The 13,491-nt window shown below is 48.4% G+C and overlaps 1 non-coding gene across 1 annotated transcript; it reads left to right on the top strand.

The window, feature by feature from the left end:
* The first annotated feature begins 7,162 nt into the window (after positions 1 to 7,162).
* LOC150010997 (U6 spliceosomal RNA) lies at positions 7,163 to 7,267 on the top strand. The gene has a single exon (XR_016510894.1). It is a non-coding gene; the product is annotated as a U6 spliceosomal RNA (small nuclear RNA).
* The last annotated feature ends 6,224 nt before the right edge of the window (positions 7,268 to 13,491 follow it).

Below are 13,491 nucleotides of genomic sequence, written 5' to 3'. Positions count from 1 at the left end.
GTGCCCATGCAGGAAGCTGTGAGGAGTGCTTCCCCTCACCCACTCCCCACCAAAAACCTCCCCTGCTGATGGACACTAAGAGACCCTAGGGTGACACCCCTCTGTTCTCTCTGAGCACCAACCAGCTCTGAAGATGCTGGGCCGGAGGGCAGGGTACATTTAAGCTTCACCCACTCCCTGGATGTTTAATGCAGTCTGCCACCCCAGACTGGGAAAGTTTACAAGACCCCTACCAGGAGTCAGGGTTGCTCAATCATCTCACTCCGCATTCCTCACTCTTCCTGGGGTACAGCCCAAACATCCTGCCATCAGCAGAGGCCAGCCGTGATGTAATTGAGAAACAGGGCAAGAGATGCTGGAGGGCAGGGTATGGACGAGACCCAAGGCTCCTGATTCCCCTATTGGGAAGTTGATGGGGAAGACCTGCTCCCTCTGTTGGCTGAGGACACCCTGGAGGGTCCCAAGCTGAAGGCTTGTGCTCTTAGGCCACAGAATACCCTTTTCCCTCCTTGCTGCCCCCTCTGCCTCTCCCTTGCTTCTAAGCCTTTCCTTGGAGAAGTGCCCCAGCATCCTGATCTTGCAGTCTGAGTCTCCTCCCATCAAGCACAAGAGGCAGCTCAGGAGAACTGAGTTTCACACAAGTGTAGAGCTGCAAAGACCCTTAGACACAGAAGAGTCTGGGCCAGGAAGACACTGACTTGTCCAAAGTCAAGCACAGAGCTAAAGGTTCGGGATCCCGGTCTCCTGCCTGAGTTGACACTCATCCTACATTGTCACAGGCCACCTGCCTGGGTCTGGCTCTAGGTCTACCCTGGGTGTAACAATTGAGGGACTAATTCCCAGGAGATTGGTATTTGCTCCCCCTCCAACCTTCCCTGGTCATTCTTGATCTTCAGAGACTCTTTTGGGGTCCCATGCTTCCCCCACGTAATCAAGAGTCACCCCTTGTTACCCTTTGGGGGCCCCCAACCTTGGCCCAAGATCCCCTCTGATTCTCTAAGGAGCACGAAGGGGGAGCACCCCTCCCAAGAGTTTGTGGGAGGATGGGCTGGTCCAGCCATCTCCAGTGCTGCCCCTCAATGTGACATTCCCACCCTCTGGTGCCCACAGCCCTGTACGGGTGCCCCCGCCCCTCCCGCAGCGTTACTGCCTGTGTATAGTATAAATATATATATTTTCTATATATAAGATGTATAATATAAGGCTACACAAATATATCTGTGTGTGCGTGTGTGCGGTGAATGGTGGTCCCCATCCTGGGCCCCAATTCTGGACTCCCCCACCACCTGGTTAAGTCTCTCAAGAGTGAATCCAGTCGCCCCGTAGCAACCCCCTTTATGACATCCGTCCATTTGTGGTGAACCAAGTGAAGGTGGTGACTTCTGGTGACAGTAATAAAGTGAAGACTCAAAACCCACCAGCGGATTGCAGTGTGTGATGGTGTTTTTATTCTTTGAGAGTGTGGCTTGGGATTGCCCACCTGCCGCCATCTCTGCTGACCTGGGACGTGCTTTGTTCATCTTTGTTTAGTGAAAAGTAAAATCATTACAGTTGAAGCTAGTGCCCCCCACCCCACCACAACTGTACGTGTGTGCATGCACACAGCATACACGCATGCACACACATCACCATTCCCTATCCTGGTCCCTTCCCCAAGCCCCAGAAGCCACCAAGACTCGGATCCGCACCTCATTCCTTCCAGACCATTCCTGTGCTTCCAAGTGTGCCTGTCTGCAGGACACTTTTTAAAGTTAGCGGCCCCCACCTGGCACAATATCCAGACCCTATGAAGTGCCAGACACTGCGCTGGGTCCTAGGAGTTCAACGCCGAACGAGGCAGACAGCTCTGTCCGCGCAGGGATGCTTTTAGCAGCGGAGACGGGCAGTGAACCCACATTCAAGCCGCGAATGTAAACCGTGCGCAGTGCTGTGAGGACGCCGGCAGATGCGGTTGCCACCGAGCAGGCGACCCAGGACCTGAGCACTCTCGCAAGGAGGTGGGCTGGCGGGTGTGCTGGAGAGAGGGGCAAGCACAGGGCCCTGCCCCGGGGAGAGCTTGGCGGAGGGCGATGATAAGGGGTTGGCCAGAGGGTAGGTACTTGGCTGCCCCCGCCAGGGCCTTGAGGCCTCTGAAGAAGGAGGTCTGGCTGGTACTCAGGGATGTGGAACCCACAGAGGGGTGCATGGACCGTCTGGGTGGGAGCTTTTGGAAGACTACCACGCCGGTGGGCAGGTGGCAGTCAAGGTCAAGAGGCTGCTGCCCGTTGTTTAGACAGAAAGACAATGTGGCGATGGGGTGAGTAGAGGCCAAGGTATATTTGAGGAAGTGCCCATCAGTAACCGATGGAGTGAGGAGAGCGGGTGAGGGAGGTGTGAGAAGAACGCCCACATAGCGAGGGTGGGGGGAGCAGGGGGGCTCCGGCATCCGCGTGGGTCTGCCAGCCATGGTGCTGGATGTGTCCATGTGCCTGTTCACCTGCAAGTCCCACCTTCAGCCCTGTATGGGAAGTGCCCCCAGGCGTCTGATTGGACAGAAGTGAGCACGTGATCCACAGGCCGCCCTTCATAGGCTGATAAGTCCTAGGGTCTTGGTCATTATGCCAATCAGATTGCTTTCCGCCACGATGGGCAGCGGGATTGGTCAATTAGGAAGGAGGGAGGAGACTCCAGAAGCGGTGAGGGTTCAGAGAGAAAGGGGTGAGTGGCAGGTGCCAGTCCCCCCAGGTTCTCCTGCTTTGATTTAAAGTGGCCCTCAGGGCTGCCGCGGCTGGCAATCAAGAGCCCTACCACCCTTGGACGGCCCACCCTGAGGCTGCTGCCCACCTGAGGAAGAAGACTCCTGGGGCGCAGTGGGGCTGGGATCCCACACCCGGTCGGGCCTCCCACCCTGCGGGACCCCGGCCTCACCTGCGGCAGCCCTTCCCCGCAGTCTGCAAGAAGAGGAACGGAATGCGTCTTAACACTTGCGGGTAATCACTTAACAGTCGCACCCGGTTCCATGCGCGCTTTCTGTCTGCCTCCACTCGTTACCGTCACCAAAGCTCTTGTCACATACATTGGCTCCAAAAAAGGACTTCAGAATTTGACATCCACATCTGAAGGAGTAGGACCTGCCCCGGGTCGGGGTGGGGGTCGGGGGGGGCAATTCAGAAGACTGAGTCTCAGAAAAGGATGAGGACACCCCAGTGGAGAGTGGCAGCCTCCCAAGAGGACCAGCCACCCACGCGGGGAGGTGGGTTTTATAAAGTTATAACGCGATTACCACTCAGTGGACTAGAGGGAAGGCAGTAAAAACTGAAAAGGGTTTTGACAGAATCAGGAAAATTTGAGGAAATATGGAAATCCTTTCAAAGAAATACTGGTTTTCAGAATCAGAGACCCTACATAATTTGCAGGGCCTGGTTCAAAAGGAAAATGCACGGCCTGTTCAAAAAGCTGTGAAAAACAGTGCAGTTAAAGGTACTAAAGTATAAAGGGTTTTCCTTTCCAAATCTCTTATTACTTATAAAACCTAATGAGGAAATAGTGACACATGAATAATATCATAAACTTAAAATGGCATCAATATATTTTGTCATAATTTTCTATAATACAGTAACTTAATATATTTTAAAGATTTTATTTATTTTTAGAAAGAGGGGAAGAGAGGGAGAAAGAGGAGATAAACATCGATGTGCAAAAGAAACACGGATTGGTTGTCTCTTGCATGCCCCCCACCAGGGACCTGGCCCGCAACCCAGGCATGTGCCCCGACCATGACCATGAATGGAACCAGCGACCTTTTGGTTTGCAGGATGACACCCAACACACTGAGCCGCACTAGTCGGGGCTATTAATATGATATCTAATCAATCATTAGATTTTCCTGCAAATCCATTTATTTGGTCATCAAAATGCATACAGGTAACCCCAGCATAACACGGTCATTATGTTCCTAACAAATGCCGTATTATGCGAATCCGTGTTACACAAAACAAAGAACTAGTACAAAAAGGGGGGTTAGGTTCCAAAAATTTAAAAAATATACTATTATATTTTTATAATTAAGAGAAATATCTTTATTAAAGCAATTTCCTTCAAAAGTATAACATATTAATATGAATTAAGTAATGTTTTCTTCACTACTATGCTCCACTAACTGAATGCGTTTTCTTTTGACAAGATATCCTCATCATCTGAACCTTCTTCAGCATTATCTTGATTTCTATGCTCTACTTTTTGCAAAAAAATCTGTTATTTTAGATTGCTAGCTTTTAGCTGAGAGATCTTTATGAATTTCCTTATATGGTGCTAAGCACTTTTGAAGTTCTCTCTCAAACTTTATGCTCCTTTCAATACAAGGATCTTCATTTAAGAAATACGACTCTAACTGTTGGGCTAAGTCTAGGCCTTTCTTTACGCTTTTCAGAGTGAACTGTTTAACTTCTTCATTTTCATCAGTGCTATTGTCCCCTAAGTTATCTTGGCACATTCCAGATGTCATTTCCACCAAAATTACTTCATCAGTTTCTTCTTCTACCAGCAATTCTTGGGAATCTTCTACAATTATATCATGTTAGAGAGAAACCGCGTTATAGAAGTACCATGTTATATGGGGGGGGGGGGCTTCCCCAATTCTCTAACTGTGTTAGAGCGAAACTGTGTAATAGAGGTACTATGTTATACGGGGGATACCTGTACCTCTGCCAACTTCATTTCAACCGACATACAAGCACACCTTGTTTCGTTGCACTTTGCTTTACTGAGTTTCACAGGGGTGTTTTTTTTACAAACTGGAGGCAAGACCTTCTGCCAGTGAAAAGATTATGACTCGCTTTATTGCAATAGTCACTTTATTACAGCAGTCTGAAACCGAGCCCACTCTTAAGTAGGCCTGTTATTGAAATCTGTGATAGGCATTCCTGGCAAATGCAAGATCACAAATAATTTTTTATAATTTCTAATTTGGGGAAGGGTGTTTCTGCGAATGCAACTGTTACTGGAGTTGTTAAGGATATTTCATAGGTTGTCACATTAGGAGAAATTTCTGATAAATTATTTCAAAATATAAATTTTCATACATCAAAAACTGATGATTCTTGTGGAACAATTTTTCTTTAAAAAAACTTAAAATTTTTAAAAATTTTATTTTATTTATTTTTAGAGAGCGAGGGAAAGGAGGGAGAAAGAGAGGGAGAGAAACATCAATTGGTTGCCTCTTATATGCTCCCTGACCAGGGACTGAGCCCCAAACCCAGCCATGTGTCCTGACTGGGAATCGAACCTGCAGCCTTTCGCTTTGCGTTATGACAGACCAACCAAATGAGCCATGCCAGTCAGGGGTTTGCTAAAAAAATTTAACTCTCCATATAAGTCAATTTCATATAAGTCTGAATTTAATTTTATGTGTAAATGTACATGGTGACATTTTAATGTTTCCTCTAACATTTTCTGTAACTTGTGGAGGTGGTACAAGAAACTAAAAGGGAATTCATGATTTATATGTCATTTTAATAACCTCTTTATGCATTTGACTACTAAATCTTTGATTGTAAGGAAAACTTAATTTTAAAATTGCCTCCCTCATTAATAACGAAACTTCACATAAAATAGAATTATTTTATATAGAATTATTCTCTAGAATGTAATCTTTACATTTAATTTTTATTTCGAAGCCTGTGACTATTTGCTTTGCAATATCGCAGCAGTTTTCAAAATCAGAGATGCTGAAGAATTCTAACGTTCTGATATGCTCTATTGCAACGTCCACGTGCATGCTCTGGTTTTTAAATAATTTACTCATACTTTACTGCGTGAGTGCGGGCAGTGTCTGCCCCAGACTTAGGCTGCAGAGCTTATCTTTGTGTAGATGCTGCAGCACAGACTCTTTCACGTGGGGTCCCTTCTCTCACTATGGACTGCAGCCCATCTTCTCCTGCTGCCTATCTGGGCACAGATCCTGGCCCGGCTGCCCCCTTGCAGCCCCACAGTGTCCCAGACTGCCCAGCCATGTGGGTGCACGCCGGGTGGCCAGGCCAGCTGCTCAGCACCCATGCTACCCACTGCCCCGTCGTTCCTGCCGGCTGGAGCCTGCCTGCTGCCACCTGGTGTGTCTTCTCTGCTCACACACGTGCTTCATTGCCGAATTTGACTTCTCTTACAAAGTACAAGTCTGAAGACAAAAATATTAAGACTTTCAAGATGGTGAAGGCAGAGCATTAAACCCTGAGCTGAGTCTGTTTTGAGAGCAGTGTCCTGTGAGGCTGCACAGGTCACATGCCCATGAGTTCAGCTTTGCCCAGAACACTAACCCCAGCCCCTCCATTTCCCCTTTATCCCGCTGTGTGTCTTTTTTCTCTTCTGCTTTTAGTCTCCTTGTCAATTAGACAGCCACACTTGGTTTTGGGCCTATAATATTGTGCTATAATAAGAAATTTATATTTGGTCTTCTTCCTGGGGTTCCTGGCACAGAGCTCTTAAAATCTTCGGAATTTCTGCCTAGGCTGGTGTGGCTCAGTGGACAGAGTGCCGGCCTGTGAACCGAAACATCGCTGGTTGGATTCCCAGCCGGGGCACGTGCCTGGGTTGCAGGCCAGGTCCCCAGCTGGGGGCTGGTGAGAGGCAACCGATGGATCTCTCACACAAATCGATGTTTCTCTCTCTCTCTTTCTCCCTCCCTTCCTCTCTCTCTAAAAATAAGTAAATAAAATCTTTTTTAGAATTTGGAATTTCTGAGTGACGGGAGTTAAGAGGAGCATCATTTGTTATTTATAAAAGGCCCTTTCAACTATATCTGAGTGCGTTTTCCTTAGGTACTTTCAGAAAGCCCCTAAAGATGGGGAGCGGGGGCAGGGTTGGTTGCCAGGGGACCCAACCTTGTGATTAGGGAGTCTGAAGTTTTAGCCCTACCCCCTGACCTCTGGAGAGGGGAGAGGGGCTGGCAATTGAGTTCAAGCGCCAATGGCCAATGATTTAATCAATTATGCCCATGTAATGAAGCCTTTATAAAAATCCGAACCAAAAGGGCTCATAGAGCCGCTAGGGTGAACACATCAAGGTGCTGGGAGGGTGGCGTGCCCAGAGACGACAGAGAAGCTCCGCAACCCCCTCCACATACCTTGCCCTGTGCATTTTTCCATCTGGCTGTTCCAGAGTCAAATCCTTTCAAAATAAACAGGTAATAGTGCTTGCTTCGGCAGCACATATACTAAAATCGGAACGATAGCGAAGATTAGCATGGCCCCTGTGCAAGGATGACATGCCAGTTCATGAAGCCTTCCCTATTTTTGAACCTAATAACAAAACAAAGGAGTAAAATAGAACCGGAGGCAGGGAGACAAGGAACAGACTGACAGTGACCAGAGGGGCGGGGGGCGGGGGAGGAGGGGGGAAAGAAGGGGAAGGGTCTAGTCAAGGAACCAGTGTAAATGACCCATGGACATGGACAACAGGGTGGGGACTGACTGTGGGGAGGGGGGCAAGGGAGAGCAATGGGGGGAAAATGGGACAACTGTAATAGAACAACAATAAAAAATGGAAAAAAAGAAAAGAATCGGGTAATAGTAAGCAAAGCACTTTCCTGAGTTCGGTGACCCATTCTAGCACATTATGGAGCCTGGGGAGGGGCGTGGGTCTGCAGCTGGTACGTCACTGAGGACTCAGGATTAGCGTCTGAAGTGGGGACTCCAGCGGCACCGTGCCCTTACCCTGCGGGATCTGACCCCGACTCCGGGCAGACAGTGTTAGGACAGACTTGAACTGGAGACTGGAGGACACCCAGCTGATATCAGAGAATGGGCTGGTGTGGGGAAGAAACCCACACATTGGGCGTCAGGAGTGTTGATGTGAGCAGCAGTAAAGAGAAGTGTGTGCTTTTCTTTTCGGGCCAGAGCTCTGCTAAGCACTTGGTTAGTATTTTCTGTTGTATTTTACTTCTTTCAAGGCCTGTGACAGAGGCACTAAGCTGGGCCCTTCCTGCAGATGAGGAGCTGGGCTGGAGAGGGGTGATACAGCCAGGGTCACACTGGGCCCAGCCTGAAGAACCAGAGTGCCTCCACCCTCAAAACGCGTCGTGGTCTTAGCCACTTTGCTGCCTTTTGTTAAATTGTCTTTATACCCTTTTGGTAACGCACACGCCCTTAAAGCCTGCTTGATGCAGACATTCCCTGGCTTTGCCTGTTTGGGGACCAGCGGACTTCAGCTCCGGTTACTCATCCGTCCTCCTCTGTGCTTACCCACCTCTGTGTCTTCCCAAGCCTGTCCCTCCTACGTGTCCTAGAAACGCTACTTCAGTGTTTGAGAGGGCTCCAACAAGACCAAAAGCCCTTTGCCTCAAGCTTTTTCAAAGTCTGCAGGTTTGTCAAAAGTGACATCAGTTGGGCGGTGGCATTGGTCGAGCCCTTGCTGTCAACATGGCAGACGCCCAGGCCCATCCTTGCTGAGTCCATCTGGTCTCACAGCTCTAAATATTCACTACGTACTGACCCATCCCAACTGTGCATCCCAGGCTTGGTCACTTATATACCCAGCTGCCTTCCCGCTGAGATAGCTAGCTGACATCTCTCATTTAACATGCTCAAAGCCAAACCCCTCATGTTCCTCCCCCAAACTGCTCCTCCCGGCCTCCCCATCTCAGCAGATGGCAACTTCACCTTCCAAGTGCTCAGGGAAAAATCCTTGGAGCCACTGTGGCCAATCTAGTCCACGCCACTGTCATCGTTCTTCTGGACTGCTTGCAGGAGCTGCCCAAATGACATCCTGCTTCCACCCTGGCCCCTGTGTCTGTCCTAGGTACCGGCAGCCATTATAATTATCATCATCATAACTGCTTCTGCCATGGCTGGTGTGGCTCAGTTGGTTGGGTGTTGGTTGTCCTGCATACCAAAAAGTAACTAGTTCGATTCCTAGTCAGAGCACTTGTCTAGGTTATAGGTTTGATCCCCAGACAGGGTGCATGCAAGAGGCAACAGACTGATGTTTCTCCCTCACAGCAATGTTTCTCTCCCTCTCTTTCTCCCTCTCTCCCCCTCTCTAGAATCTAGAAAATAAAAAATATATATATTAAAAATTAATAGTAATAAAAAATTATAATAATAACTGCTCCCACTATACAGTGCTTAGAATGTGCCAGATACTGTTCTAAGTGCTTTCTTTACATTAACTTTAATCCTCACAAGAGCCAAACCAAGTATTATTATTACCCCCATTTTACAGGTAATGAAACTGAGGTACAGAGAAATTAAATAACTTGTCCAAGGTCACACAGCTACAAAGCTGTGGAACTGGGATCTAAAGATCAAGGAATCCCTAGCCACTGAGGTTTTAAAGTATGAGTCAGCTCATGGTTCTCCTCTGCTCAAAACTCTTCAGAAAGTTCTCCTGTCTTTCTCAGCATAAAATCCAGTCTTCACAATGGCCTGCATGGCCCCACAGGATGTGCCCCAGCCGTAGTACTTCTGCCATGCCATGTTCTGCCGGCCCCCCCTTTGCTCCAGCCACACTGGCCTCCCTGCTTGTTCCTGGAACACACCTAGTATGTCCCCACCGCAGGGCCTTTGCACTAGCTGTTTCCTCTGCCTGGAATGTTCTTCCCACCGTCGAGTCTCTGCCCACATGACACCTTCTCCATGGGATCAGCCCTGGTCATGCCTTTGAAAAAAGAGCCCCCACCCCCACTTCATTTTCCTCCTCCACACCACCTTTTACCACGTGCCGTGGGTTTATTTCTTTATTGTCTAGCTCTCCTCACTGAGGACAGGGATTCTGTCATTGCTCTATACCAACCACAAAAGTCCTGAGCATCTGAGCATATAGTCAATACATAGTAAGCACTTAACTGAGAATCTCTGAGTTAATGAGTTACTCTTCCCACCAGACCTCCTGCTTTCTCTGTGTCCCTCATCTCAGAAAAAGCTACCTCATCCCCAAGATCCCCCATGGGCGTATTGGACAAGATTCGTCCCTCTCTTCAAAAACCAAGCGTCCACCAGATCTTGTTGACTCGACTTCCTACATCTTTTTCAAACCACCCGCTTCCCACCATGGCTTCGGCCTCTCCCTTGGTTCTGCCCTTCTGTGTCGGATGTGCAGAATGCATACGTACAATAATACCCCGAGTTTTCACCTTTGAGTTTTCCAGCGTCCTCTCTATCCTCACCCTACTCCATTGATGCCCAAGTCCTCGCAGCCCAGGTCCAAACCTGCCCCTCCTCCAGTGGCCCTTTCTCGGCAACTCCGCCTCCATCCGCCTGGCTGCCCAAGCCAGGCACCGAAGTGGTCCTCAACTCCCCTCTCTCCCACTTCCAATCCACCGCCAGTCTTTCTGTTCCCCCCATCTGGGTATTTCTGACAGCTGCCCACTTGCTTTCATCCTCAGAGCCTGTGGCCACTGCCCTCGGCCAGGCCATCACCCACCTCACCTGGGTATCTCAGCAACCTGCGGGTACTGATCTCTGCCTGCTGCCAGGCTCCAGGTGATCTTCCTAAAACCGGTAAGTATGATCACGTGCCTCTCCCACTTCAACAAATCTCTGCCCTTTCCTATGCACCTACACACACCCTGATATGTCACCCACGCCTCGGGCCATACCACTACCCCTCCCACCCCCATCGGACACACACACTCTGCCCTTTCTCCCTGTTCTGCCTGCTCAATTCCTCTCCCTCCTTAGACCCAGCTTCAAGGTTACATCCCCTGTGAAGTCTCTCCTGACCACCCACTTCCCCAACACTCAGTAATTACCATCTGGGGGTGGGCCCCTTCAGCAAGGTCACCTTGGCTGAGGCACTAACGAGCCAAAAAGCAGTTTGGGCCCAACAGTAAGGCCTTAGTAAGCACCTTCTGTGTATCTGGATCTGTTCCCAGAATCCCAAGATCAAATCAAATGGTGGAAGCATATGGCAGAGGAGTGGGAAACGGGTCTGGAAAAGAGAAAGAGAAGGGAGGAGAATCAGCATGTCTGGAGTAGATTCTGTTCCCGTGCTAAAGGCTTTGAAAATACTACTGCATTTAATTGTCAGAACATCCCTGGGAGCTAGGGATTTTAAAAACAAAGAAACTGGTGTATAAGATTTACAAAACTAATAAAGGTAGCATTTCAAAGCAGTGGAGGAAAGAAGAGATTATTCAATAAAAGGCTTTAATACAAAATTGGCCATGTATATGGAAACAGCTGAGTTAGATCCCTTACAGTGTATTAGAACTCCAAATGGAGTAAACACGATCATTTAAGAGAATATTTACATAAATTTGGGGTCGGGAAGGTCTTTCTCTGCATAACACAGAAAGTAGAGACCCTAGTGGAAAATACTGAGAGATTTGTCTATGTAAAAACATAAATGTTTAGCATGTCAAAAGTAAATGAATAAAGTTAAAATGAAAATGGAAAACTGGGAAAAACATTTCTCACATGTTAGCAGACAGAAAGATAGGTTCCCTATCTAAATAGACAATTCACACAGAAGAAAGTTCAAGTTTCCTAGTAATCCTAACAAACAACAATTAAACCAAATTGAAGTACCATTTTTAATCTGCCAAATTATTAGACATTCATTTTAATAAAATGATAGTGTCAGGGAAGCCATGGGAGAATGTATCTTAAAACTGCTGATGCTAAAAAAACTGCCGTTTTAAAGGTTATAAGCAGCTTTTGCACTCTAGGGCAGAAGAGGGAATCTGTGGAGAAGACCTTCCCTTTGTTCTAGATTATTCTGGAAAGACTGTCCCTCTTGGTCAGGCAGCTGTCAGGCAAGAGTCTCCTGTCGCTCTTGGGGAAGCCCAAAGCCAGCTGCTCTAGACTAAGATGGTAGGTGTTCCACTCAGTTATATAAACTGGATCTGCTAGTTAAATAACTTTTTCTCTGATCTGGATTTTATGCCGCTCTATGCAGGAAAATCGTGTTTGCAAACAGGGATGGCTGAGGGGGGCAGGCCACAGGAGCGAGGCTGCCCAGGTTTAACGAAGAGCCACTGGCCTGGGCTGTCAGGCTGTAGGCGGTGAAGCCAGCCTGACCTTGGGATACACAGCCATGTGTTGTGATGGTCTGGCCTGAACAGGCTCCAGGATGAGGGTGGGGGTTCCCCTAAGAGAAGGAATATTTCCAGTCAATGCTGCAGGAGCAGGAGCTGAAGCTGGCTGTGGACAGGCAGCCCTGATTTCTCCTCCCCTGGGATGGGGGGCTCTGGAGGTCTGCACTCTGGGCGATAGGGACCCAGACAGCGGCATTCACACTATGGGAGGTCAGCCAATCCGGGCCCTGAGGCCATGGGGTGGGGGTGGGGGGCAGGAAGCAGCCAGGACAGCCCAATGGAGAATCTCAGACTGCAGACTCTGTTGGAGGCAGTGCTCTCCGGTTTAATCTACCCTCTGTTCTCCCCCAACCTGTGTGAGGTTTCCCTGGGATGGGGGGTAGTCGTGATTTAGGGAATTCAGGGACGACTGAGCCCAGCGAAGCCATCCTGGGAGCTGAAGCCTGGAGATGTCACCAGAGGGCAGGACTGGACTCGTTCCTGGGGAGCAGGGCAGTTGTCCAGGGGAAGGGAAGTGGCTGAAGTGACAAGCCCCAGCCTGGTCAGAACAAGGAACAGGCAGCTTTGCTGGGAAGTCTCCTGAGGAAGCGAACCAGCGAAGGCTTGGTTTCCGGGCCGACACCCAGGATGCTTTAATTTCCGTATTAAAGAAACGGCAGAGTGGTGGTGGTGGGGGGGCGGAATAGAGAATTTGAGGACTCCTGGATGCAGATAGGAGGCAGGAAAACACACCCTTCAGACACTAGGTGAGTGGAAATGGCAACTCAAGAACCTTCCAACTGCTAACAAAACACTTAAAAATGCTCACACTCTATGACCCAGTAAAACCATTTCTAAGAGTATATCCTAAGATCAAAGAAAGGTTACTGCATAACAAGGATCTGTGAAGCTGGATGGGGAACAAAAACATTACGGCTTTATTTGCAGGGGCCTCTACATGAAATCTAGCACTTCCTTCACCTGATGAATGTAGGCAGCAAACCTCAGTCGAATTAGCCATCCCTGTGGTGCAGCAGAGGCCTGGAGCACCGGTCACCGCTTCCAAGTGCTGTCCTGCGGGCCCCGCTACGAGATCTTGCTATTAAATGCATTAATAAGAAGCACATCTATAACTATAGCCCTTTTTTTGTTTGTTTCAAAGTACTTTATTTTTTAGAGCAGTTATAGGTTTACATAAAAACTGAGCAGAAATAAAAAACAATTCCCATATAATTCCTGTCTCCCTGCCCCCCAGAGTTTACCCTATTAACACCCTGCATTATTAGTGTGCTATATTCCTTCCTGTTGATAAACCAATCATGATACATTATTAACTAAAGTCCAGAATCTACATTAGGGTTCACTCTTCAGGTGTCCAGTTCTGTGGGTTCTGACAAAGGCATGTTACGTGTTCATGCTGCTCTAAGAATGCCTTCACCTGCTCACTTCTTCCTCTGCCTTCCTGAACCCCTGGAGCCACTGATATTTTTGCTGTCTCTAGTTTT

Source organism: Furipterus horrens, unplaced genomic scaffold (genome assembly GCF_987537825.1).
Source record: "Furipterus horrens unplaced genomic scaffold, mFurHor1.1.pri manual_scaffold_4, whole genome shotgun sequence".
Lineage (NCBI taxonomy): Eukaryota > Metazoa > Chordata > Mammalia > Chiroptera > Furipteridae > Furipterus > Furipterus horrens.
This window is presented reverse-complemented; position numbering and strand designations above follow the sequence as displayed.